Source organism: Chenopodium album, chromosome 27 (assembly GCF_948465745.1).
Source record: "Chenopodium album chromosome 27, dcCheAlbu1.1, whole genome shotgun sequence".
Lineage (NCBI taxonomy): Eukaryota > Viridiplantae > Streptophyta > Magnoliopsida > Caryophyllales > Amaranthaceae > Chenopodium > Chenopodium album.
In genome coordinates, this window is record NC_137860.1 from 25,212,804 (window position 1) to 25,219,154 (window position 6,351).

General features: G+C 35.0%; 1 long non-coding RNA gene across 1 annotated transcript; it reads right to left on the bottom strand.

Annotated features, from left to right (window-relative positions):
• Positions 1 to 320: 320 nt before the first annotated feature.
• On the bottom strand, positions 321 to 1,119 carry LOC145621377 (uncharacterized). Its single transcript, XR_014108406.1, has 3 exons — positions 854 to 1,119; positions 610 to 737; positions 321 to 492 (listed from the first exon to the last, which is right to left on the bottom strand). It is a non-coding gene; the product is annotated as an uncharacterized LOC145621377 (long non-coding RNA).
• Between the last annotated feature and the right edge of the window lie 5,232 nt (positions 1,120 to 6,351).

The window sequence follows — 6,351 nt, forward strand, 5'->3', positions numbered from 1 at the left end:
GTGATAGCGGGTCTGTCACATAAATTAGGAAATTGATAATTTAAAAGGAGAAAAGACCCGTTATTTGAGATAAGGGGTCAATTTGGTGGTAACAAACAGACCTATCATATCAATTAACGGGTCTCTTTGTTCTTTATTTTTGTAAAAAAAAATAGAAATTATTTTTTGCTATTGATATGGTTTGCATTTGAATTTTGAATTTTGAATATTTCATATCTACACAAATTGGTGAAATTTTTTTAAATTGTAAGTACTTACAGGTCTGAAAAAATTGATATGATACCCAAAACAAATTAAAATAAAAATCAACCAACATAAAATTCAAGCAAAATTAACACAAAAATACTTAAAGTCACTAAAATTTACTACTACAATTACATCAATAAGGCTTGAGTATTCAATTTTTTTGACGAGCTGGTACTCTTGGTCTCTCTGAATTTCTCAAGTTAGGAATTTCTGCATAGGTAAGCCCATTGCTCATCAGACAAGGAACTGAAAAAAGATAGAGCATAAGATCAGACTTAAAAACTAAAACTGAATTGAGGAATAATTACATTATCAAACAATCATATTAGAAAAATACGAATTCATCGTCAAATGAACACTTACCAAATCCATTGCAACTCTGTGTCAAAATTGGGTATTCCGAAATTCCCAATTAATAGTGTCAATTTAGCCAATTTTGATGTTGCCCAGATGTGAAATTCGAACTTAAGCGTAACTAAAGCATTTCGCAACTGAAAAATAAGGTTAGAGTATGAAATTAAGAACAGGGTTGTGTTTCAAATAGAAATTCAAAAACTTGAAATATGAAAACACGGAGAAAAAAGGCTAAAAAATTTCGAGAATTCACCTTGAATGCTTAATTAGATCTAGATATAATTGCATCAAAGCACTTCACAACTGTCGTCGGAAGATAAGCAACGAGGGATCTTAAGGCGAAGATTTCTCAAATAATACACGGAGCACGCATTTGTTCGTAAGAATTTGTTGATGAAGGTGGAAAAAGGAGAAGAAGGCATTGATGAGAGAGAAAAAATGGAGGTGATGAGGAATAAGTTTTTTTTGGAGAAAAAATTGTACAGGAATGTCGGTGTAGTGAAAAAAAAGAGGTGATTATAATTAATGTCGGTGTAGCTCAAGAGGGGAGATATTTAGCCAAAAGAATGGCCATACATCGGTAAATAATGCAAAGTGAAAAGGGAGATAAGAGACCCGTTGGCTCTTCATGGGTTTCTTATTTCACTCCCCTCAATAAAGTTGTGGGCCTAAGGGCTTATAAGAGACCCGTTACCTCTATTAATGGATCTCTTACATCAAACATACCCGTTGATTACAATAACGGGTCTCTAATTAGGGGTCTTTTTTCCAATTTTTGTAGTAGTGATCTAAATACCAAGCCTGAAGACATACATCAAAAGTCTCTCTAATTTTACACACCAGGGGTTGTAAAACCAAAGAAAAAAGCAAAGGACCAAGGGAATCACCCTGCTGCACCCCTTGAGATGACCATAAGGTTTGGTCCCCATAGTACAACCTGGCTGGATTAGAATAGCAGAATTCAACCCATCGCGAAATGCCTGGACAACGGCGACGTACCTCACTTAACATGACCGAACGATCAACCAGATTGAAGGCATTTTGAAAATCCACCAACAACATAGATAGACCCACATCAGAACCACGATCCTCAATTAACCGATTCACCGCATGAAGAATTGCCTCACCACCTGAAGAAACCCCAACACCAAATTGAAGGCCATCAAAGTAACTCCCTAAAGACTGACCAACCATAACAGCACCCACCTTCGAAACGAGACGCCGCCAAACCGTACCCACAGCAATAGGACGGATACCACCACCGGGCTTGACAAGTGGCGTAAGAGGAGCACTAGCAATGTACTCTCCTAATTCCATAGGACATTTTCCAGCTAAAAAGAGATTAACCACCCCGATAATATAGTCAACCAACTCATCTGAGACTGCCACAGCTGCACCAATTAAGCAATCCATAAGATGTTGAGCACGCAAACCATCCCTACCACATGATATGCCACAAGGGAAGCTCTTAATCCGATCCAAAACAACAGCATAAGTCGTAACGAGATTATTATTATTATTATTATTATTATTATTATTATTATGATTTTGATTATGATTATGATTATGATTATGATTATTATTAAAACATATAAAGTTATACAACCTATAAAAAAAATATGAGAAGCTGAGATACAATCTGCACTCCCACTCCTCTAGTTATAGAAAAACCTATCCTAGTAAAAATATGAGCAGCAGCATGAGCCCCAATGTCCTGAGTAGTCGAGAACTTCTGAACCCGTTTCACAAACGCAACAAGCTCCTTGTCTAATTCCCAAAGTGACAAAAAGGAGAAGGGAAGGAATCCATATCCAATTGCTCGACAACTAGATTCATATTTGACCCGCTTCCGATGAGACGCATCAGCCACAGTCTGTTCAGGAACAAAGTCAGATAGCCCAAACTGTGTCAAAGGAGACATCACGACCACGATCCCATGAAAAAAGTAACACATCTGCAAGTCTAAGGGCCTTGTCATTCCCTCTAGACAACTCAATGTCAACATCTTTTCTCCCTGAAATCCCAAACCAATAGCAAACATTAACAAGGGTATCCTGAACAGCAATATGCCGATGTTTAATACCGACAATACCAGTACACGGCACCGGGTATGTTCTTACTTTTGGTTTATGTTCTTTCTTACCTTTGTTATTGCGCATGCCAATTTACGTCAATAATCTAATGAAGTATTTCACTTCCTTTGCAATTTGTTGTCTAAATCTAGAGTGCACCCTACATATTTTATGATATCACATTAGCGCAAATTATTTGTGTTGTGCTAAAATTTCTGAGGATAGATTTACGCCACCCTATCTACATTATTATTATTGTTATTATTATTATTATTGTTATTGTTATTATTGTTATTATTATTATTATTTTATTTTTTTTGTTATTATTATTATTATTATTATTATTATTTTTATTATATCTCAAAAACATATAAAGTTATACAATCTATAAAAATTAATGAGAAGCTGAGATACAATCTGGGCCTCCACTCCTCTAGCTATAGAAAAGCCTATCCTAGTAAAAAATATGAGCAGCAACACGAGCCCCAATGTTCTGAGTAGCCGAGAACTTCTGAACTCGTTTCAGCAACGCAATAGCTAGCCTCCTTGTCTAATTCCCAAAGTGAAAAAAAGGAGAAGGGAAGGAATCCATATCCAATTGCTCGACAACTAGATTCATAGTTGACCCATTTTCGATTATATGCATCAGCCACAGTCTGTTCAGGAACAAAGTCAGATAGCCCAAACTATGTCAAAGGAGAAGACCCTATCAAATCAACACAGACATCAGATCATGACCACGATCCCATGAATAAAGTAACACATCTGTAGGTCTAAGGGCCGTGTCATTCCCTCCGGACAACCCAATGTCAACATCTTTTCTCGCTGAAATTCCAAACCTATAGCAAACAACAACAAGGGTATCCTGAACAACATTATGCCGATGTTTAATACCGACAATACCAATACACGACACCGGATATGTTCTTATTTTTGATTTATGTTCTTCTTTCTTACCTTTGTTATTGCGCATGCCAATTTACGTCAATAATCTAATGAAGTACTTCACTTCCTTTGCAATTTGCTGTCTAAATCTAGAGTGCACCCTACATATTTTATGATATCACATTTGCGCAAATTATTTGTGTGGTGCTAAAATTCTGAGGATAGATTTACACCACCCTATCTACGCTCACATGCATGCACAACAAGCGTATTTAGAACAAAGTTGAATGCTCCCTCTATCCTTTATTTTTTGCATCAACATTTGTCCTAAAAAGCTCTCACAAAAAGTATGTCCAAGCCGTTAAAAAAAAATTAACAAAGAAAGTACTAGGAATACATACAACACACAATGACACTAGCACCTAAACATATGCATCCCTATAGACACATGAGATACACATCTATTAGTTACATGGGACTTGATGCGCCACAGCATTAGGATATATAAATATTAGCACCCAACATATATAAAGCCCTTGCAACCTTGGGCCCTCTACTTGAGTCGCTAGTAAGGATAACATGTGAATATGGATGGTGTTCTATGGAGAACAAGTTTGTTATCACATGTTTAATCTTAAATCTTGAGTACACGTTAAAGTTACTGTTAAGAATTACTGATATTTTTTTTTTCTTACGATTTTTATAGAAATTGTATGAGGTAGAATTTTTGTTGCATTTGTGGTCCATAACTTGTTTTCTTCACGTTACATTATGACAAAATTGATGTAACCATGATTTTGGAGCTTCATGTCTTGGAGTGCATTGTATTTTAGCTTTTTCTACTAACCTATGACTGCATGCAGTTTAGATGTCACTTTCCATTGGACCTTTCTCTACAATTGTTTCATCTTTTTCTCTCATGTTCATTTTCTGGTAAGTTAGCAAAGTGTATATTAATATATACTGAACATCAAAGTTAATAACCTCTGCACAAACTTATATATATAGCAGAGTTTAGTATGTAGTTCCAGCAGATCCATATGCCTCGTCCTTTGCCGATGAATCCTCAGTGTAACTCAGTTTCGCATGTGAATATGCAAGGTAACATTTATGCTTTTGTGAAAAAACCCGATCTTTAAAAAATTGGTTGAAGCCGGGCTGATTGAAACCTGAGATATTAAAAAGTAATATAATAGGTCAGACTCTTAAGAATAGGGCAAGATAAGGGATCAAAATCACATCCCTAAAACCCTAGTGTAACCCTTGTGGCAAGTTAGTATATTATTATATTATAATTTGTTAGGAAAAATAAAGTTTAATTCAATAGACTTTGATCTTATAATTACTTTAAACAAATACGGAGTAAAGATAAGGGAATCAAGCTTCAACCATTTATATCCTAATTACTCAAGTTCTAATAAACTTACACTTTCAATGAACTTTGATCTTATAATAATTTTACAGAAATAAAAATAAAAGGAATTAACCTTCTACTATTTATAACATAAATGGGTGTAAAATAGACATCTTGATACTTGTCCGAGTTTTACCATGTACAAATGTCTATTTTTTATCCCGCTATATTTCATAGAGTAAAAATATCAACAACTCGACTTTTGATATAATTTCTTGTTTACCTCTTCATGGTGTCAAAGGCTCTTCCATATGAATAAAAAGTACTGATGTTTTACAATTCATTACCTCCACAAAAACACACACCCAAAAAAAAAGGCCTTAAATTTCTTTGTGTGTGGGGAAAGAAATGCATGTTGGGTGCATTTAGATGTCATATCATGAAATTTTTCATAATTGTCTCGTGTTGGCTAAAATATAAGATGAAAAATGGAAGATTTTAGATATCATATATTATGTGGTGTAATACGCTTCTCAAGAATTAAGAGAGGACCCAACATTTTTGGTAACATAGCATAAACTTTAGCCACGTTGCAAATGGTGTGTCATTTTCAATCATTTTCTTGCTTCCCACAAAAATGTCGTCCCATACTCTCATTTTCCCCTTTGATAGAAACTTAGAGCTTAATCTACCCTTTTGTTGCAATGAAACATGCAATTAAAGACGCCAAGTAATACTTCGTCTAATGTTAGACAGCAACAAATTTGAGCTAAATTCACCCTTTTGTAACAATAAAACGTGCTTTTGAAGATATCAATTTGTACTTTGCCTGTGTTAAGTGCTAAGTTTAGTGATCTTTTGGTTATAGAGTTATGTCTTAAGCTAAAACAACATAGCCCTAAAACAATAATCCAACATAGTTATTCAAAATGACTATTAAAAATGATGAACTCAGCTCTCAAATTCTATCTGCATAAATTGTACACAACACTAACCTAACATAAACCAAAATTTGTACGATCCAACCTAAATAATCAATTCGACATCTTTATTGTTTGACCTCGGTCACCCACCTTGTTGGGCCTCACGCACTATCCACTCAATACGATGTTGTCTACTTTGAGCATGAATTTGTTTTTGACTTGTTTGAACACCTTCATTCTCATAAGACCACTGCTAATTAAAGTGTACACTCACTTATAAGATCTCTTCCCTTGTTCATTTCATGTGAGACTTGTATTGCCTACCCCAACATTAACCTAGTTAACTCCCCCCTCTCAATGTACAACCAAAGTCTCATACTAGTACGAGTAGTACCTAATAACCCCCAAAAAAAGCAATCAAATATGGCAGCAATTGCATGTTTTTTAAGCCATGAACAAATAATATAGTTAATTCCACTACTTCAACCTTAATTAGTTTCATAAAAATGTTTTCGGA